Source organism: Mesoplodon densirostris, chromosome 20 (genome assembly GCF_025265405.1).
Source record: "Mesoplodon densirostris isolate mMesDen1 chromosome 20, mMesDen1 primary haplotype, whole genome shotgun sequence".
NCBI classification, from domain to species: domain Eukaryota; kingdom Metazoa; phylum Chordata; class Mammalia; order Artiodactyla; family Ziphiidae; genus Mesoplodon; species Mesoplodon densirostris.
The window spans coordinates 28,431,238-28,454,020 of record NC_082680.1 but is presented as its reverse complement, the minus strand read 5'-3'; the positions used below and the strand labels follow the sequence as shown (position 1 = coordinate 28,454,020).

General features: G+C 42.9%; 1 pseudogene; it reads right to left on the bottom strand.

The window, feature by feature from the left end:
- Positions 1-13,517: 13,517 nt before the first annotated feature.
- On the bottom strand, positions 13,518-15,716 carry LOC132481321 (exocyst complex component 3-like; annotated as a pseudogene).
- Positions 15,717-22,783: the final 7,067 nt, after the last annotated feature.

Here is a 22,783-nt window from a genome sequence, read left to right as displayed (position 1 = left end):
CAGCTACATGTAAAATAATGAAATTAGAACACTCCCTAACACCATACACAACATATAAACTAAAAATGGATTAAAGACCTAAATGTAAGGCCAAACACTATAAAACTCTTAGAGGAAAACATAGGCAGAACACTCTATGTCACAGATCACAGCAAGATCCTTTTTGATCCACCTCCTAGAGAAATGGAAATAAAAACAAAAGTAAACAAGTGGGATCTTATGAAACTTAAAAGCTTTTGCAAAGCAAAGGAAATTACAAACAAGATGAAAAGACAACCCTCAGAATGGGAGAAAATATTTGCAAACGAAGCAACTGACAAAGAATTAATCTCCAAAATATACAAGCAGCTCATGCAGCTCAATATCAAAAACACAAACAACCCAATCTAAAAATGGGCAGAAGACCTAAACAGATATTTCTCCAAAGAAGATATACAGATTGCCAACAAACACAGGAAATGATGCTCAACATCACTAATCATTAGAGAAATGCAAATCAAAACTACAATGAGGTATCACCTCACACCAGTCAGAATGGCCATCATCAAAAAATCTAGAAACAATAAATGCTGGAGAGGGCGTGGAGAAAAGGAAACCCTCTTGTACTGTTGGTAGGAATATAAATTGATGCAGCCACTATGGAGAACAGTATGGAGGTTCCTCAAAAAACTAAAAATAGAACTACCATATTACCTAGAAATCCCACTACTGGGTATATACCCTGAGAAAACCATAATTCAAAAAGAGTCATGTACCACAATGTGCATTGCAGCTCTATTTACAATAGCCAGGACATGGAAGCAACCTAAGTGTCCATTAACAGATGAATGGATAAAGAAGATGTGGCACATATATACAATGGAATATTACTCAGCCATAAAAGGAAATGAAACTGAGTTATTTATAGTGAGGTGGATGGACCTAGAGACTGTCATACAGAGTGAAGTAAGTCAGAAAGAGAAAAACAAATACTGTATGCTAACACATATATATGGAATCTAAAAAAAAAAAAAGGTTCTGAAGAATGAAGGGGCAAGACAGGAATAAAGATACAGAATGGACTTGAGAACACGGGGAGGGGGCAGGGTAAGCTGGGACGAAGTGAGAGAGTGGCATGGACATATATACACTGCCAAATGTGAAATAGATGGCTAGTGGGAAGCAGCCACATAGCAGGGAGATCAGCTGGGTGCTTTGTGATCACCTAGAGGGGTGGGATAGGGCAGATGGGAGGGAGACCCAAGAGGGAGGGGATATGAGGATATATGTATATGTATAGCTGATTCACTCTGTTATACAGCAGAAGCTAACACACTATTGTAAAGCAATTATACTCCAATAAAGATGTTAAAAAAAATTCTCTGCTCATTGGCCATGCAAAAATTAGGCAGCAGACCAGGCTTAGCCCGAGGGCCATAGCTTGCCGGCCAACCCCTGCTATAGAAGCAAACTGTTTACTGTGAGAATCTGTTCTTCTGAGCACTGGGTAGGTACTTACACCAGCTCTCACCGTGACAGCCAAATTAGGGTGTCTCTTCAAATCTGTGAAGCTAAATAAATGAGGGCAGGCCCCTCTTAGCATCTAGAATGCAGTGCGTGTACACTGGTGTTATTTCACATATCAGATTCCTGCACGGAAAACACTGTCATGCCATTAATAATCTTCGGAGGAACACCTTGAAACTTGACTCGCTGAGGGCACATTGCAAACGGGCTCTAATGGCTTTTATTTCTCATTCTTGCCACCTCAGATCTAATCAGCTGTTTTGTCATTTTTAATTCCTATTTGGCAGGATTCTCCAACTCCCCTGGCCTTCTAGATAAAGGCTCCGAGGGGAACTAGGCCTTGAGGCATATACGAGTGGGGATTACATCAGGGAGATGGAGGGCTGAGTAGATGATGACCTTCAACCATGGCTGATTCGAGAGGACTGGGAAGGAACCTAAATCCCTGGATGACCCCCAATCCACCCTCCACCTCTCTTCTGGGGTTCACTCAAGTCCTGACATTGCTTTCTCTGGGGAAAATGATAGTTCACTCCTCAGTTAGGAATGAGCTTCACATCTCATATCATTCTGTGTTGGCTGGGAAGAAGATGAAGGTCTGAATTAGACACCTCTGAAATGGGTAACTTTTCATCATACAGAGTGATTGAGCTCTGGCTCAGCTCCTTCAAACAGGAACACCCACCCCCATCCAGCCTGTGTAACCACAGGGCCACCTTTGGTGGTGACCCTACCTCCCTTGGAAAGCAGTGAGGAATTGCAGATCATGAAAAAGAATCCATTCCATAAACATAAAATTACAATGAAATACATGATAATTAAAAATCAGTAAATAAAACTCACAAGAGCTATATTTTAGCGTTTGCATGATGCTAATGATCTTACCTATATTAGCTCATTTAATCCTTACTACAACTCAAAAATATCATTGTGTTCATTATGTAAGTCAGAAAAAGAAGGTCAGAAGGCAAGTAGTTTCTCAAGGGCCACAGCTGGTAAGTAACAGAGCTGTTTACAAATGCAGATATATCTTGCTTCAGAATGTATAATCTTAGCTACCTACTAGGTGCCTGTGCATCTTTGCTAAATCATTTTACCTCTCTGAGCCTCCGTTCCCTCAGCTCTGAAATGATGATAAAATGATGATAAAATCTCTAACCTCACTTCTAAATCAAAATTCTGATTCTATTATTTTCACCCCTCCCCTTTCAGGAGGGGAAAAAGTAAACACATAACTTCATATGGTAACTTAGTGAAAAAACAAAAACTATATTTCCAGGGTATATCTTTGAGTCAGTATTTATGTAGTACACTCTACTATACACACCTTCTTAAAATAAACCTATGATGCAAGCAAGCAACAGTGAGTAATTAGTACTCATACCCTGCTAGACTTGGTAAAGAGATGAAATGGAGACCCATTCTGATCTGATCTGCAAAAAACTTAAAAGCAATCTTGAAGGTAGATATAAATCAGAGCAAAGAGCTTTCCAATAAAAAATTCAAGATTTTGGATTATTTTAAAAAAGCATTATGCTATTACACTATACTTATTAAGGCCAAAAAATACTTGCTAGCAAGATCTTTCAGCAAGGATTGAAGTTCTAGGAACTTTGGAGGTTAGCAGAAACTTGTCTGATTCATTTATTTACTCATTCTGAGTATTTCTGTTTAATTCTGAAACCTAAAGCAGCCAGTTCACTAAAGCTCTCATTCCTGGAATGTTCCAATATTGAGTGTCAGAGACAGAGGGAAGGATCAGGGCTGGGATGATAAAATCCAAGGCCCTCCCCTGAACACTTCCTGAACAAGAGATGGGAGCAATCTCCTTCCAGCCAATTAAACTCAGAAATCTAGGCTCTATCCCAGCAGGGACATGGGGGAATTGGCTAACATTAAACCCCATCATGCAAGCCAATCAGCTCACAGGGAGAAATCCACCAACCTCCCCTTAGGACACAAGCTTTGGCATTTAAAAAAAAATTCAAGAGCAAGTATGTGGCAGAAGGCAGATTTCCTTCCCTGTCCTACAGATCCTAGCAGAGTGACTTGCTCCCAGCCTCATTTATATACTTTGTTGTGGCATTTCAAATATTGATTTTTAAAATATTCTTCAAGAGAAAGCCACTTGGGGACCTTTAAGTTGGGGTTCACAAATGATGCATGCCCGGATGTGTTTATTGCAGGATGGACATATACTTTTTCCCTGCCCTCCTTCCCCTCCACCTAAGTGTCTCTTTATTCACTACTTTAATTACCTAATCGTAAATTTCTTTAGGGGGTTACTTAGAAAATTAGCATCAAAGCTTGGCAGTAAATTCAGGGGCTTTTGGAGACAGTCCAAGCTGTTTCACCTGTGATTAATTAGATGATTTTTTTTCCCTTTAAGTGCCAGAAGGCTGTTGAGGTCTTTAAGCAGTTACATGACTGCTGGCACTACGGCAATTATGATTGATGCATGCGTCTGGAGTCTGAGGCAGTGGCCTGGCTTTTGTTGATGGTGTGTGTGCGTGTGTGTGTGTGTGTGTGTGTGTGAGAGAGAGAGAGAGAGAGAGAGAGAGACAGAGAGACAGAGAGAGAGACAGAGAGAGACAGAGAGAGACAGAGAGAGACAGAGACAGAGATAGAAGGACAGACTTGGGAAGAAATAGCTTGAAAACCTCCAAAGGTTTCCAAAACATGAGTTGCTTTTTTAATATCCTTGCAAGTGCAAGTCTAGAAGCTTCAGGCCAGGATCTTCTAACAAAATATCTCAGCAATTTCAGAAATGTTGCTTGAGCAGTCCTCTTCCTCACCATGAATCACTGCAGTCTTTGTGGAGTCTTTGCATAAGCTCTCTTTATGACATGCACTAAGGAATGTGTATTTTCAACAAGCCTTTTGCTTTATATAAAGCAGAGCAGTCACACCTGTTTTAACATTTCACCCTGGTGAAATTCAAGAAGGGGGGAATGCAGGCTCTTTGGGTAATTCATTGCGTATGAAGTTATCCCCCAACACTGGCATAAAGTTAATGTAACCCTTTGGTATATTTAGAAAAAAAGTGATTCTTTCCAGCCACCATGAACATGCTTTCAAGGATGCAACAGAGAAATTCGGTGATTGATTGATTCAGAGAGCCAGCTTGTCATTTTTTCTTTATACTCTGTGAATGAGGGAGAGAAAGGATCCTTCAAACCATTTGACTCAGTCAAGGTAGCAGAAAGTTCAAAGTGTTGGCCAGCTTTTGCTGGTGTCTGTATAATCTTACAAACTCCTCAGCCCCTAGATTGGAGATCATCTAATATTTGCTCCACTGTCCCTAATGCCCGTGACAATACTTATAGAGCAAATTCAATTATCTGATACTCACCTGCCCTCTGAGGACTAACAGGAATGTTGGCCACATGGGTTGGTGGCAGGGATTTCCCCCCAGACCAGGGGTTGGCCAACTCCTTTTATAAAGAACCAGAGGGTCACCATTTTAGGCGTGCGGGACACAAGTTCTCCATGACAACTACTCAACACTATGGTTGTAGTGTGAAAGCCACCTAATGAAGAGGCCAGTGAATGGACACACTGAGTGCCAATGAAACGTGTTTGCTGCCCCCTGGCCTGGAGCACTGTTTCTCAGACTTAAATGGGTACGTGGAACGCCGGGTAGCTCGTTAAAATGCAGATTCTCGTTCTGAGGGTCAGGAGTGTGCCTGAGGTCTGCATTTCTGACCCTCCTGACCAGAGGTCAGTGATGCTGCTCATCCGAGGACCTCACTTTGAGCAGCAATCCTACAGTGTCTCCTTGGAAAATGTCCCTCCTTTCTGTGTCCAGGTCATTTCCAATAACACTGAGGCTCAGAGAATAGAGACGGGCTATTGGTTCATTAGGAAGACTGCCGTAGGACTAGTCTTAGGTTTATACCCTTCGGGTCTAGACTCTTCAAAGATTCATCCAGCACTCCATCCCTTGGAAGAGCCCAGATTTCCCTCTCCTGGACATCACCTTCCTTTTTTCACCTTTAAGCTTGGTTGTATAAGGTCTCCTCTTCCTAAATGACAGATGGCTCGGGCCGTGGTGCAGCTGTACACACAGCACATCAGAGTCATTTACACCTGACTGCCAGCCCCTTGCCGGCCTCGGCATGGAGGGCTCTAATGGCCAAGCAAAGGGCCTTCTGGCCCCTACCTAATTGGCTGTGATGCAAAAGCTAATGTAGGTTGAGAGACCAATTAACAGGGCTTGTTTCTACCGAGGCTGCATCTGAACATCAATTATGCTAAACAACACGCTGTATTAAGACATTTCCCTGCCACTATCATTTGCTATGGGACACCTCAGAGCAGGGCAGAGAGAAACCGCCTCTCACTGCCTGCCCGAGGCGTTTCTCTCTGTCTGTCAGTACAGACGGCTGGCAATAGGGAGCACAGGTTTAGAGCTAGGAAATCCATGACGCAGGGACACATCGGACACTAACTGATTACCTTGTCTGGGCCTCAGTCTCTAGCCCATGGGGGCTATGGCTCAAGAAGCCAGAGAACAGGTTGGGTTGAGGGATGCTGGTAATCCTTCCACGTGACCTGCTGATTCCACCAAGAAACGGAAACCCTGAGGCTCTGGATGCTCAAAGGATACTTTCCTTAAAACTTGAAAAACGATCAATAACTGAAACTGCTCGTAGGGGGAAGATCATTGTATTTTCTTCTACAGGTCAGGCTGGTTTTCAACTCCATTTCTCCCTCATCTCAAGCTTCTCTCTTAGAATGCATTTCTTGATTTTTACACCAACACTTTGGTCTTTAAGCTGCCCAGTTCATTTTAATTTTTCCTGATTGTGCAGCCTGTATGTACTGAAAACGCTGAGGAATCAAACCAAATTTAAGACACGACGCAGTTGACAGTTTAGCTGGGAAGACTGGACTAATATTCAGACATCTACTCATTTACTCAATCATTCATCAATTCAACAAATACTTGTTAATCACCCACTATACTTCAGGCAATCTGGGCTAGAAGCCTTTCTTTTTACTCTAAGTTTATTTCTAGATAAGAAGGTAGGTAGTCAAATGAGTCATAGTAATGCTGGGTAAGATGTGCTATTATATCTATGATAGTAAGATGCTAAAGGGGGCACAAACTATACAAAAAACACAGAACAATAAAATTATGTCTGTTCATTAGAGCATTAAATATAATGCATATAAGGTAGGTTTACTAATTTACAGTGGAGTGCCATGCCCTCTCCCATTCCCCATGATGCTTATATCAGAAACCTGGCACTCTCAAACTTTGGGAACTTTATGAGAAAACTGATAAAATTAGGCATAAGTTCCCTCAATGCCCAGCATCCAAAAGCTATCTATAGTTGCGCTTATTCTCACCTCCATTTTTCTGGTCTTGCGGAAAGAGATGTAATTTCTCGTGTTAAGGCCTGTGCTCTTTTAGCCCTATGCTCTTGATGGACTCTCCTGCCTTATCTAGACCTTACTGAAGGAGAAAGGGAGGTTCCCTTTCTCCTTCCGAAGTTGGCAACTTTGTCGCAATTGGTCCCTTCTGCAAAGCATACAGTTATGACCAAGTTTGTGGGTTCCCTTAAAAATAAAGCCCTCCCTTGACTCTGCGTTGGACTAGCATTAGTGCTTACATTTGGAAGATCAAATAGTTTTTTACTTGCATGTCATCTACAATCTACTGGCAGTGGCTTTCCTTACCTTCCAAGCCTAGAATTCTTTCTTCTTCACTGTTTTCTGTTATTTCCACCTTCTGCTCACTTGTTCTTCAAACACCAGCAGTCTTTGCTTGACTTCATGTTTCCTGACCTTGACCCGACATTTTATATTAATGGCTGTCCAACTCTCTGACTCTCTTCTCTCTTTGCTTCTCTCCTAGATCTCTACTACTTCACTGACCATCCTTCTCCTGTCCTCTGTGGGCTCTTATTTCTCTGCATGTGTCTTTGCATATTGTGTTTTTCTTTGTATGTTTCTTCCTTGGACTCTTCTCACTTCATACCATCACTGAGTGATCCCTTCTTATCACCTGCTGTCACTTACCACCACGGGCTGACATTCAAAATGCATTCAACTCAACTCTGCTCTTATGAGCGCCAGCCCCATCTCCCTGCTTCTTAGGCTCCGTGACTTGTTCTAAAGTTATCGATTTTCCACCAAAATCTGCAACTCCTTCTGTTCTGGGGAATGGCGGTATCATACAAAACTTGGATGTTACCATCTACTCTTGTCTTTTTCTCACCCTGACGCCTCATCGATCAATAAGTCCTGCCAGCTCTGTTTCTCGAACCTCTGTTAGATCTGTCCTCTTCTCTATTCCCATTTCTCTTGCCTTAATTCGGGTCTCATCGCCTTTTATTTGGACAAGGGCAATTAGATTACTATCTGATGTCTTTGCCTCTGTTATGATCTCTGATTTTATACCCTTTTAGTCTACCCAACACAGTGTGGCCCGGGTTACCTTTCTAAAATACAAATCTGATTGAAGAGAAAGGCACACACGGAACCTTCTATGGAGAGTCATGGCCTGCGGTGCTTGTCAAGCTATAGAGGAGAGGTTCAGCTGAGCCATCTGAGCAGCCGCTGAGAGAGGGGGTACAGAGGGCAATTAAGGATGTTAAATTCCAGGCTTCCCCTTTCTGCCCTCCGCACCTCACCTGGTATTGTGCTACTAGATGCTTAACAACCAACTCTCACCAAGTAAACAAACAAACCCCTTATTTGTAGAGTGAGCTGCTTTCCATGGTGCAAATACCACCACTAGGGCCAGTTTCAAGCAACCAACATCACTGGAGTTTGGAAGAAATTCGCAGCTGGCTCTCACAAGACCACAGTTTTTGTTCTCTTTCCTCATACTGAGTATCTCTACAGTGGGATCCAGGTTGAAAAAAAGGAACCAAAACGTTTCCTTGGCCACCTCTGGTACACTGTGGGTAACTTTCTGACAAGCCTCATCTGGAGTCAGCCAAGCCCTGGATGAAGACAGCCTTACTGGGGACCACGCTGGACTTCAGGGAGAGGCAATGGTGGGCAGAAACTAAATGCAAATTCATGAGCTGCCCGGGCTCTGTAAACAGAAGATGAGGTGGAGTGGATGTTGATAGCATCCTGTGCAGCTGCTGGTGGGGATGCCCACTTTCCCGCACAGAGGACAGGGAGGTTCCAGAAAGGTCTGCCTTTGCTCATGGGCTGACCCACCAGCATGCTGATACCCTGCGGCCGGCCTGCCTGGAGGCCACCCTCCCAGATGGCACCGCCTCTGCTCCCCAAAGCCACACACATATAACTTTTTCATAACTGTGACGGAATGGATTACTCCTTTCTGCACAACATTGTATGTCACTGTCAACATCAAAAACTTCCCTGCTTTGCTCTGGCAGCACCTGCCTTATTGATCGGGTGCCTTCCGAACAACTCGCTCACACAAAGCAATTAAACCTGTCTGACTTCAGAAGTAACGTAAGACAAGCCACGTCGAGCAGTATAGCACTCACCTAATATGATTATTTCTCCTCTTCCTGGTGAAAATAGAATTATGCAAAAGCGACCTTGACCCAGTAAGGGTTTTCTCTTCAGAATCAAACCTCTGCGTTCCCCTAACTCACACCCCCCCCCGCCAGCCCCCCCCCCCCGTTTCTTCTTGTTTTCCAGCCGTTCATTCGGCACTGCTGCCCTCCTCTGTGTACCAGCCTGCAGATCTAAGAGCTCCTTACCTGTGAAGCAGTGCAAACTGATGAAAATGTGGCCAGATGCATCTAGTAGGTAAATGATGAAGAGAAAACATCCATCTCCGTCTATTACTTCATTCCGAAAAGTTTCTTCATTGTCTCCAGTGTGACTGCAGTCCACTCAGGTGGCTAGATTTCATTTAAGGAGCGAGACTGTTTATAACTGTCTCAGATTTCCCCCATTTCTCATTGTCCTCGAGTTGTCTGGATCCTGGGCAGAGGGATGTCTTGTCCCTGGGCTCTAGTGAAAAAGAAGCATGGTTGGTGTATTATTAAAATACTTGCATGATGGTTGATAAATAGTCATTGCCTTAAGGGACCCTAGTTTCCCTTGTCCATTACAAAGTGACCAGCCTTCTAGCCCCATGCAGAATTCAACAACGACGTAACCACCAACAGTCGGGCAGGGTTTGCTGATCAAGGGCCCTACTCCTTCTGTACAGAGAGCATCCAATCTGATTTTTGCTGACTGTAATCTACATGGTTCAGAGTACGCTACTGCTTAGACCCATGATTTCCAATGCCAGTGGCAGTCAACTCAGTACTTATAACTTTATAGAGATGTAAGTCCATTTTAGTGTGGGTTACTTTGTGGATATCTATTAAGGGAAACTTCTAAATCAAATCCCTAACGACAGAAGTCGCAGAAGAATCGGAGTTTCTTCTCCTGCCCCTGATTAAGCTTCTGGTCCCTTCAGCAAAAGTCCAGGGTTGGGCCTCCCTGGTGGCGCAAGTGGTTGAGAGTCCGCCTGCCGATGCAGGGGATGCGGGTTCGTGCCCCGGTCTGGGAGGATCCCATGTGCCGCGGAGCGGCTGGGCCCGTGAGCCATGGCCGCTGAGCCTGCGTGTCCGGAGCCTGCGCGTCCGGAGCCTGCGCTCCGCGACGGGGGAGGCCACGGCAGTGAGAGGCCCGCATACCACAAAAAAAAAAAAAAAAAAAAAAAAAAAAAAAAAAAAGTCCAGGGTTTATGGAGTATGTGTTTTCTAGCTTTACTATCAAAGTAAAACTTATTTCAAGGTTATTCTAGGATCCAGGACAACAGAAATCAGTCAGCTGGGATAATAGTTGCCTGCCTGCTTTGTATTTTATGAGAATAAGGGTGACTTTCAGGCACCCCACAGCAAGTATTACCATCTCTCAAACATCTGTGCACTCGATTCCCATGTGTCCGATGGAAGCAGATTTTAATCGTTGCTCTGTGCAGCACTGTGCTGCAGGGACTCCACATCCCACCACCTAACTCTGAGTCAGCGGAGGTCCTTATGTGTAGGCTCTTTACTGTTAGCAGATCCAAGCATTCAACCCAGGCAAAATCCATGTATACAATGGATTGACCACTCAGAAGAACTGTTAAACTATTAAGGCGATTGGCCTTTTCTGTTCAAAATAATGGAACAGTCCCTGCTGTGGTGGAAGACAGCCAGATATAGGAGGACACAGGAGCTTAGCTCTCTGCTGGTTGTAAAGGCTCTAGTCTGGTCTTCCAGTACCAACCCTACTCAATCACCATGGAGACACAACAACCCGGCAGGTCCCAGAGGAGATCCATGTAGAGGAAGTATAATTTCATTGGTTCTATAATAGATTACCTTAAGTCACATTTTAAGAAAAGTTAAAGAAAGGGCATAGACATATGAGAGCTATCTAAGAGCTATAGAAGCAAATAAACAATTTTATGATATAAACTGTACACGTTCCCCCCACACAGACAGCATCCAGTCTGATTCGTGAAGCCGCTATGCCACTGTCTCTGCCAGGGAAGCCCTCCGTAAGGATGCCAGTATACACGCCAAGAGTGCTTTTTCCTACCTAATTCCTTCAAACTGTCACTCCTCACATGCGGGAGAGTTTTGGAATTCAAAACTATTTGAATTGACTGGCATCCACCTACATCACCCCTGTGTCATACTTTCATTTGGCCCCTACATAGCATTGCTTTTAGCCAGAGTTGATCAAAGTTACGCATGAAAACATCTCGTTTGCTTTCTAGCCAAAATCAACTAGAACTTTTGCTTCTGTCGTTAGGGTTGATAGGTGTTCCGGGAGGACCCTATCCCTGCAGAACAAATACACCCTGTGGAGGAAATGTGCTTTTTTTTTTTTTTTTTTTTTTTGCGGTACGCAGGCCTCTCACCGTTGTGGCCTCTCCCGTTGCGGAGCACAGGCTCCGGACACGCAGGCTCAGCGGCCATGGCTCACGGGCCCAGCCGCTCCGCGGCATGTGGGATCTTCTGGGACCGGGGCACGAACCCGCGTCCCCTGCATGGGCAGGCGGACTCTCAACCACTGCGCCACCAGGGAAGCCCAGGAAATGTGCTTTGAGGTGTTGCTAACTTCTTCTATTTGGAAGCAATTGATAAGGACTGGCATTACTTATTCTTTAAATGTTTGGTAGAATTCACCAGTGAAGCCATCTTGCCCTGGACTTTTCTTTGTTGGGAGGTTTTTGATTACTGATTAACTCTCTCCACCACCTAAAGATATGATGAAATTCCGATCAGAATTCAAGTGCCATTTTTTCACAGAAATAGAACAAACAATTCGAAAATTTGTTTGAAACCACAAACAATGTAAATTGCTGCAGCCACTATTTTGTTAGTCGATTGTTACTGGCTTTTTTTTTTTTTCTTTACTTTTTTGTCCTCTTTTTTGATCAAGGTTTTTTTTTTTTTTTCCATTTTGCTCTTTCATAGTTCATTATGCATTCCTTGTATTATTCTCTTAATCTTTACCCAAGAGATTATAAGGTGCATCTTTCACTTAATAAAGTTACTATGAAGTAGTATTTTCATCACTGTTTTCCACCATTTTCCAGCAATGTACAAATGTTAGGCATCTTAAATTCCACTTATCTCTCTCCCATGTTTATTTTAAATCCCACAAAATGATATTACTATTGTTAAAAAATCAATATTAATTTGTATTTATCTATATATTTACCTTTTTTTTTTTTTTTTTTTTTTTTTTGCGGTATGTGGACCTCTCACTGTTGTGGTCTCTCCCGTTGAAGAGCACAGGCTCCGGACACGCAGGCTCAGCGGCCATGGCTCACAGGCCCAGCCACTCCGCGGCATGTGGGATCTTCCCGGACCGGGGCACGAACCCGTGTCCCCTGCATTGGCAGGCAGACTCTCAACCACTGCGCCACTAGGGAAGCCCTATATTTACCTTTTTTTGCTCTTCATTCTTTACTGCATTTCTGTACTTCCTTTTATGAACCTTTTCTTTTTGTCTAAAGAATTCCTTTTAGTATTTCTTTTAGTATTAGTTTGAAGGTGATAAATTCTTTCACTTTCTGTTCGCCTGGTAATTTTTGTATTTTGCATTTATTTATAAATGATATTTTCACTGGGTATAGAATGATAGGTCCTTAGTTTTCTTTGTTTAGACCTTTAAATGTGCTATTCCCTTGCTCCATTGTTTCTGTAGAAAAGTCAACCTTCAATCCTTTTGTAACTTTGTTGGATATATAATGTGTCTTTTTAAAAACTCTGGATGCCTTTAAAATCTTCTAGTCTAGTTTAATTTGAAGGTTTTTTACTATGAGGTGTTTAGGAGTTTTTTTCACTTCTCATGCTTGGGGTTCACAGAGACGCCTCTTAAATGTGTGTTGACGTCTTCAGTTTAGGATAATTCTTAGTATTTCCTCAGATACTTTTCTCTATCTCATGTGCTCTCTCTCTCCCCCCTATTTTTCTGAAACTTTAAGTACATTTTAGACCTTATTACCATGTGCCATGTGTCCCGTATACACATTTGTGCATTTTTTCCATGATTTACTCTTTTCTCTACTAACCTGTTTTCCAATTCACTAATTTTACCTTCTTCTCTACTCAAACAGCTGTTAAACCCAACTATTACATTTATACTTTTACTTCTTGTACTTTTAAACTAATTTTTTGATAGATCATCATTCTCTGGTAAATTTCTCCAATTTTTGTTTTCATGTCTCTGAGTGAAGACCCACAGTGAACGAAAACAGGGCCTCTTCCCTCTCCACACACGTTTTCCACCATGATAATCAACCATGAAGCATTTTCCATCAGAGTCCTGCCTCACAAAGGATGTTTACAACAGAAATGTGAAAGCCTGAGGAACCACAGCCAGCAGGACACCTGTTCTTCAAGAAGTCACATGCCCCGGCACCTTGCATACAACACGCTCGGCATGACAGGAGACAGGCTCGAGGACCTGAAACTTCTGAGGAGAACCATCAAGAGTCACTTTTGCTTTAATACATTTCTAAGGGTGGGGATGATGAGTGCATAATAATGTACACAAAGCTGGAAACCGATGGGTTACTTGAGAAGCTTCACCACGTTCAGACTCGGAACTATGATTTCCTTGAAGATGGGCACATAGTTTGAATTTTCCTGCCATTGGACCCTGCTCCAGATTCCTGATGACGGTCTGCTTCATGTCCTGGCTGCCGTCCCCTCGGGTGGCCAGCAGTGTGCCAATGTGGCTATCCTTGATGTCTGGGTATTTGCTGACCAGAGTTTAAACTTCCAGGCACAACTTCTGCAAGGGCGACAGTAGCGTTACTGTGCTCACCTGCATGTTTGCTGAATCCAGAGGCCAGCTTCTGGAAATAGGTAGTGGAGCAGCTCAGCCTCCCTGACTGTCTTCTCGGCACCTCCTTGGTGCTCCAGGATGAGACGTGCTTCTGCGTGATGGCCCACAGGTACCCACCACCACTCATTCTCACCCTCTTTTTGTATGGATTTTTAGTTTCTGCAAAATCATTGAAATATTCTTCCGCAGTGACACAGATGATGTCTACAGCATTTGAGCCTAACAGCCACTTCTTTCTTATCAGCTCATCGAGATGTTGCTCCAGATCCTGGAAGACCTCTTCCTGGTACCTGCTGCAGCCTCCTCGCAACAGCGGTGTCTAAAATCCCATCCATGTTTGGTTGGCTCAGAGACACACCCTCTTCCACTTCATTTTAAAAATACTTCCTTTTTAAACTGATTAGGGGTTCCTTAAAGCTCTGACAGCTGTGATGATTGCTATCATATCCTGAACATAGCAGTGTGGTGTGGCCAGTTTTTCAGATGTTCTATATACAACTGAGCCTCAACTCTGTGTCTATTTAAGAAAGAATTCATTTGCTGAAGACATCAACTGGTAATTTGTTTTCAAATCTTCACTTATCTGAGTAGTAATTTTAAAAATTTGTTGGAACATCTGGAAGAGAGTGGTAGGGAGTGTTCCCACTTGGGTCCGCTTTGGGTTCAGTCTCTTTCATTCAGTCTTTAGTGTCTGTGTCTAGTGCTTTCTGCAGCCAGACAATGATGTTTGAAGTGAGAGCTGACATGTACAGATGGAACAGCTCAGACACCACATTTGGAGAAAGCAAAAGCTCCAGGGCATTGACGTCCGCTTCTGGGACCAGCTCCACATTCCCAGTCATCTCTACGCTTGTGTAGGTGTTTAAGACCCAGGTCAAAGAGGCCCATAATCTCACTTGCTTCTAGATCTTCCCACGAGATCTGCATCCAGGTTCTCAGGGCTTGGTGGTTGAGGAGTTTCTGAAAATCTCATAATGGGGAGAAAAGCACACAACCATCAGGTTTTTGGCAACAATGGGGTCATCTAGGACATGCTTCCATATGATTTCCAGGTGGCAGATGAACCACACCTTGTTGGACTCCCTGGGGTTCTGCCTCTGTGCCCTCAATTCTAGCACTCACGATTCTGTCCAAGATGACAAACATTTCCTCCTTCCAATTCTTGGACCTCTCAAGAGGAACAAAGCTAGTTTGCATTTTTTGGGGTCAAGTATGCACCAATCAATTTTTCTTCCCTTTCCATGATCCTGACAACAGAGACCAGAAAAATGGGTCCTGGGGGATGGTGAGCAGCGACCTCTGCAACACCATCCCCAGCTGCTTGGCCAGCTCGTCCAAGAGCCCCTGTGTGCTCCCAAAGTCACTGTGGATGAGGGTCACGTCCATGCGCGGTGGTGCTCGTACATCAGCCCGTCCCAGGAGCACACTCCTGTTCCAGGTCCATCAGGTTCCAGTGAGCCTGAAGGAGTGCCCCTCGTTCAGTGAGGTCCAGGGTCCCCACTCCTCACAATCTGGGACACTGAGAAGATGTTCTTGAGGCTCTCCACAGCTGCAGCGAGCTGGGTGTGCTGTACGACAGCATCCTTCATCCTTGACGTATTTGAAGCTCTTGATGGATGGTGTGGATGCTCCACCTCAAGTGTTTGCTGACGTTGGCCAGGGACCGCAGGATGTCTCTGACGTCATCCAGTGCATTTTGGAGCAGGTTCCGGCCCATGTGGCACCCCATACGGCACCCCGTCCAACCATGACTGGATAGCGACCTGCAGTGTGACCTCCACAGACGCCTTTCTCCAGGCCTCTCTTCTGAGGTTCCCCTCCACTTGGCCTTGCTGGTCCAGGCACAGAAGCATCCCAGCGACCTTTTGAATCTCTGTTGCAACATCCTCCTGGTCTGTCTCCTTCATGGTTAAAAAGCAGGCGGAATCCGCCACCCTTCCCCACGTGAGAGCAACGTTATCCCTTGGCACTGCCACCCAGTGCCTGACTGGAAGCGTCATCCAATTTCTTGAACATGTTTGTAACAGTTACTTTAAAATCTATGTCTTGTGTATTATATCTAGGTCATCTTTGAGTCGTCTATGTTACCTATTTCTTTTCTCTTGATTTGGTCATTTGAGTCTCTCTAGTATCATTCATAGTAATTATTTACTTATTTCTTGAAGGCAAAATGGAATAAAAGAGGCTAGCGACATTGCTGTATCTCAGGAACTAGAAGGAAGCAAGGCTTGCTGGTGTGTCTGGAGGCTAATGTAGCTTGCTCGGGAAAAGCATCAAATAAGGCAGAGATGAGACTGAATCCAGCCATTTTGATTGAGTACTGGATACTGTGTATAAAACGTGTAGAAACTCTGAATAATGTTAACTTCCAGCAGATGAGAATCTATTTATTTGTTTACTCATAGGTTAGCTAGAGTAGGTCTTGGTCCCCTTGATACAATCAGGGGATGGGAGGCATTAAAGCTGGTTTCAGGCTTTGTGAGAACTGGTCTACTTCCAGTTTGAAGTAATCCTAAAGGAAGACCTTTCAAGAATCTCAACTGAGAGCAAAGGTTGTTAACCTGGGCCCATCACCCTTGCCAGGCCTCAGATGCCACTTCACCTCCCAAGCACTCTGAGACGGGTCAAAGCTCTGCTTAGCTTTCTAGCTTCTTAGCTGGCCTTTTCTTTCATCTTCTCAGCCTCTTACGTTGCAAATATTAGTAATAAATAATATCCTCAATGGAAAAAGCAGCACAAGATGAAATGCTCAGTGTTTCCATTCTCTTTTCTCTAAAACTTAGTTCTCTCAATTCCTAGCTGCCTTGATAACACTCAACCCCAATTTTTTCCCCTCCTACCCCCATGAAACTGCTGAAAGGCCCTTAGCCTCGAAATGCAACTTGATCTCTTGTGTGGTATCACTTACTGATTGGCAAATGCCTTGAGGGAAAAACAGCACAGAATGGTGAACTAACCTCAATGGCTTTCTTTTCTCTTGGATCTTAGACTTGCAAGTTCTTGCTGACTGTGTTGCTCTATGGTTACTTCAAACAGGTATTTAAAAAACTTTTTTAACCAGTTTTAAACTTTTTTGTTGGAATGAGGCTTGGTTTGCTACAGCTACTCTCTCATGACCAGAAACATAAATTAAAAAGCATCATATTTTTATATAAAAATCAGAATTCTCATTTTCTCTTAAAAATAAAAAATTCTAGCAAAACCAGGCCCACGTTCTTGCGTAGAAATAATGGCTAGAGGTAAGTAGCCCCTGTCCTTTAATTTCAGGTATATGCTCTCCAGTTTAATTATCTGGATCACTCAGTGACCCTTGAGAGTAAAAAAAGAAGAAAGTCCATAATTGAGCTTTGAGTGATACTAATACCTAATCATGTTGTATAAAAGGAGAGCTGAAGGGGATGTTGAGAATGCACAGTCAGGAAAGTAAAAGGTTGATTAAAAGATTGTTGTATCATGCAACTCAAGCGAAGACTATGTTTCAGAACGGAGTTGGGCGGCGGGGATCATCTGTGCTGAATTCTGCCCAGCCTTCAAGTTGGGCTAGTACTAAATATTCTCTAGTGAGTGACTTAAATGGAATTGGTGATCTTAGAAAGTCTTTTTAGCAGAATCATGGGGTTTACAGAGGTTGGGGTGGCTTAAGGAGTGAATCAGAGCTATGGCAGTAAAGTGGTGAGGTAGACAACTAGTTAAAAAGTCTGATTGTGTCAGGAAGGCAAGAGAAAGGATGGTGGTGGGAGGGAGGGGAGCTGAGTAATACATTTCAGAGATGAGTGGTCCTTCTTGGCTGCCTTCTTGGTACATCAGCTGGCCTTTCCCCACTTCCTCACAAGATGAAATGCTGCAAAGATATTTTCTTGAAGATGAGAAAGAGGGAAAGCTGGTCAGCATTCCCCTATCTCAGAAAAGAAAGCAATAAGGCTTGCTGGGCTCTCCAGAGGCTAACTGGGGTTGCTAGAGAAGAGAGAAAACAAAGGTGGAGAAAAGCCCGGCTCTAGCAACTCACCAGACCTGAGCAGCCCTGCCTTGACAGAGGCAACCATCAGAAGACAGCAGCACAGAGGCTGCCTGGGTTTTCCTTTTCAAATACCTTTGGAGGGCTGGGACCTTGTCCCCCTAGCTTCAGGGATCTGTTAATTGGCACCCCAGTAAAATCACAGAAGCAGTCTGCCTGATAATGACTGTAAATGACAGAGACGATCAGGCTTACCTTGTGACGTCCTCAGGGGACTTGCGGTTAGTTTAGTCTGAACTTAGCATCAGCTGCTCTGGTTCCTTTCTTTTCAGCAGGCAGTGGCTGGACTCATCCTGTATTCTTTCAAACTTAATTAGTGTGAGGGCTTTCCCTCCCTCTCTCCTGCCCATCCCCGCAGCCCTCCTTCCTCTCCTGCTTCCTCTCCTGTCTTGCCCGTGCTCCCTAAGCATGCCAGTCTAGGAACCCAAGCCGACTGCTTTTGGGGGGGAGGGGTTGTTTCTTTGCCTTGGGAGAAACAACCTATGCCTGTGAGCTGTAGGTTTATTGTTCCTCCAGGAAAATACACACCAACCTGACTGAACTCCAACCTCCCTTAACTCCTTTATGGCTTGAAGGTAGTCAGGTTAAGGGTTTTATAGCTAACTAGAGATGTCTGGAATGTATTGTAGGTCTTAAACAGAAGTGACGATGCCAAATAGCTAAAGGTTGGAGGGCATAAAACCAAACTTCCAGATCTTTTAACTTACCAGAAGCCACCATGTGTGTATTTACGTATGTATGCATATGTATATATGTATGTGTCTATGTGGATGTGTAATGTATATTACAGATACATGTTACATATACCTATATTGCACATATATACAAAAACACATACATACCCCTTGAAAGCCCTGCTTCTCAAACTTGAACGTATGGATCACTTATGCATCTTGCTAAAATGCCGATTCTGATTCAACAGGTCTGGGATGGAGCCCACCTTCAGGTACTGTAGATGTTGCTGGTTTGGGGACCACACTTTGAACAGCAAATCCTAAAGAGAGTTTCACATATTCCCCTCCAGCTTCTTCATGGTAACCTAGCCATCCCACTCCTCAGTTCTGTTAGTTGTTGCTTCAGTGTTTCTCTAGGCTATGTGAAAGATCCATTGGCTAGGGGGCATTTTTGCTATCTCTCAAAATAGCAAATGCTTAGCTATTAAGTAAAGCAGACTCTGGATTTATGTTCCGGTTTCCTGTTCCAGACAACTATGTTGGGAAATATGAAAGGTGATGTAAAATCTCTTTAGATTTATGTTAATTTACTAATATTTCTTCAATTTGCTACATTGAGCAATTAGCTCATTCATTTTTAATTAACTAGTTTTCGTCTATTTCCAGGTATGCATATAAGGTTACGAATTCACTTCTTTGTACTGATTTATATGTATACCACGATTTTTGAAATTGCAGTCAAAAACATAAAATTTACCATCTTAACCATTTTTCAGTGTACCGTACAGTAGTGTTATACACTTAAAAATTCTTTTGTTATAATTTACCTACCATTTCTGAGTGTTTGTAGGAGGAAGAAAAATCCAGTTGAATTCAGTTAGTCATACGGTTGAAACCGTAAGTGCCAGAGTAATCTTTGAAAAGATAAAGGACAACACATTACTGCATTCTTTAAAATTATTAAAGAGCTTCACATTGCACTTAGAGTAAAATGTAATCTGTTTCTCCTCATTAAGAGATTACATCCCTCTGGCTTATGTGCCGTGTTCTAACCACAGTGACTTGCTTTCTTTTCTTGGTCATGCCAAGTTCTCTTTCCTGAAATGGTTTATCCACAGGACGCTGCCACACTTCAGTGGTCCCTGACCACCACAGTTCTCTGTCACATCAATACGATTACTTTCTTCACAGTATTTGACAAGATCTGTAATTATCTTGTTCATTTATTTATTCATTTATTTTCTCCTCTTCCATACAGTGCCTATGCTCCGTGGGGAAAGCAACCTTGTCTTCATGATTGCTCTATCCTCAGCATCTAGCACCATGCCTGATACATGGCAAGTCGTGAATAAATATAATATAGGTGCAAATGAATGAAGATGGATGTAATGTTCAGAATCTTCCAGTTCAACTTTCTGCTTTTAAAAAGAAGTAAAATGAGCTGGGAAAGCAGCTGAGAGAGACTTAAGAACTTGCCCAAGATCACAAATGTTTAATGAAGTATCTGAAACAAGTACTCCGGTCTCCTGACCCCCCTGCCCTGTGTTCTTTCTGGTGATCACTCCACTGGTTATTGAAGGTCTACACCAGGGATCTAGGAAGGTGATGGAGAAACCGTAGAGTGGTCCATGACCTCCTTCTGACCTATATAATGACTTTTGTGTAATACGTGCATATATTCTTCTTCTCTGGCGAGGTAGACTCTAGCTTCCATACAATTTCAAAAAGGTCAAAGTCTTAAAAAATCTTAAAAAACACTGGGCCACATATTCTTAAGTTCCTTGTACATTTTCTCTTGTCTTCATATCAGTTCTTCTATTGATAAGAATTGAACAATCATTATAAATTAAGTATACGCCATATTACCAAAGGATGTAGTGTTATGACTTGTATTAAAATGTTGCCATCTATATGTAAAGGGTTTGGTTCTGGACTCATGGAATCACCTGGCACACGAGGGGTCCTCCGTCAATTTTATTTTTCAAGACTGGCAACATGAATGCTTACATACTGGCTATAGTTGCATATACCTCAATCTTTCTTTAGCCGTATTTTTGGTACCCATTCACCTAATATACTGGCAAATAAAGGAACTTCTCATTCAAATTTCTCTGCTGCATTGGAAATGAGATCATCTGAGGGCTAAGCTTTTACTCTGGAGGTTCACATGCTAAATTTAGATTAAACAATATATGTATAGCAGTGGGTTTGTGGATTTTGAATGTGCGTAGGGCTAATCCATCCCTTCCTAGGAATATTTTGGTTCTACTAAACATGTTTTTGTATAAAATGGCTCGGGGAATGGGCCAGAGGAATGGTACTGTCCTTGCAGTAGATGTTTGGTGGCACGTCCTCCCAGACCATGAACCATCCTCCCTTCCCCGAGGACAAGTCCTCCATTCAGAGGTACCCTGTTCCTCATCCACTGATAGCTGGGATGGAGTAACCAAAGCTGAGCCCACTACATACTTCCTTATAGAAATCAGGATCTGGGAGGCAGAGATGGATCAGTTAAATCTTTGATGTGCCTATAACTCTACCTATAAATTTAGAATTACAGGAAAATATAGTTTGCCATGTATATGGAAAAACAAAAAAAGTCAATCTGTAAAAAAAGAAGGATGAAGATGATCCAGTAAGCTTAAAAAAAACTTTAAAAGAGGATTTCCTTGGTCTCTGACAACTTTCCTCACAATTACTCTTTTTTCCACATATATTAAGTTGATTTCATTACCACCAAAGCTTTACTAATACAAAATTTTATTTCCTGTGGATGAATGTTTTTGTTTCATTTCTTCTATTTTGCCTGGAGGCAAATGTCTATAGGTGCTGGAGTCAAATTAACTAGGTTTCAATGTCGATTTGATCACTTACCAGCTAAGTGCGATAATTTGGACACACTCATACTAAAAAAGTTGTTTATCTGAAATTCAAATTTAACTGGGTATCCTTTCTTTTATGTGGGAACCCTATTTGTGACAGTTTCTTCCTTTGTAAAGTGGAGGTAGTGATACCAAATCAGCAAGGATGTTAAGGAAAATGTCAAGGATATCATAAACATTATGTAAAACCATTTATGAGAAATATGGCTTATTACTTTCTTTCTTCCCCCCCTTCTACCTATGCTGTATCTATAACACAAGAAGGCATTGCTTACAAGGCCCACCAATTGGGATTAAATACTTCCTGGATGTGCTGAACTTTTACTGTGTTAACAGACTAATACCGAGATGAAATGACTTAAAGATGAGGCTTACAGGGAAGTGAACTGGTTCCTTTTGGAACATGGGGAAACGCTTTATTACCTCTCATGAGATGACGTCTTTATTCTTGAATTAGGGAATTTGAAAGGCTGTATATTTCAATCTACCTGACTTCGTCCAGATACCCCATCTTAAGTATACTCTAAGATTCATTCTTGTGCTAGGGTATGCCTAGGTTTTAATTATACACAAATTCGTTTCCAATTCAAACAAGTATCTCCCCATCTGGTCTTTCTCACCTCCTACAGAAAGAGATGAGGAAAGAAAAAGCATGAGGGAAAAAGAGAAGATGATAATATACTACTTCACTACTTGCCTGTTTGAGGATAAAGAATGTAAGACGCTTGATTTGGGGGCACTTTATTTCTTGTCTCTTGTGTCTAAATCCTTCTCGTTTTTACCTTGATTACTTCTTATATTCCCTGTGTGGAGGAACCCAGCAAGTACTGAAGAATGTCTTTAACACAGGTCCAACCATCATGTTTTCTGCTCAAGAGACACAGAGCAATGAACTTCCCTTAGAGAGGCATTTATCATCTATTTCTTTATTTATCACACCAGATCCAGTGGGATCAGATCGGACTTTTGTCTCTTCCCAAACAGCATGGGCTTGCTGATCACCCCTCAGCAATGGGCACAAAAATGGCGGGTGTCCATCTTTTCCTTCCTTGTTCAAAGTCACCATCTCTGGAGATGCCTTGTAAGGAGTGAGCCAGGAGCTCCTGGGAAATATCAGCAGGTCTAGTCTGACTCTGGATAGGCAGAGGCATCTTCCACTGTGGTTTCCTCCATGTTTTCCTTTCCATTTTCTTTCATGGTTTCACCTGGATGTGTCTGGGCTGAGAGTTTACCACTTGGAGTCAATACTGCTTGCTTAGGATCACCAACGGGGATTGGTTTTGGCTCCAGCGAACGGACTGATGTACTGGGTGGCTGGGCTGCAGTCTTGCTGACCTGGTCAACTGAAGGAGGACAATTCATGTCTGTAAGCGTCTCTTCTGTCAGTGGCACCATATTTATAATTTCACACGGACTTG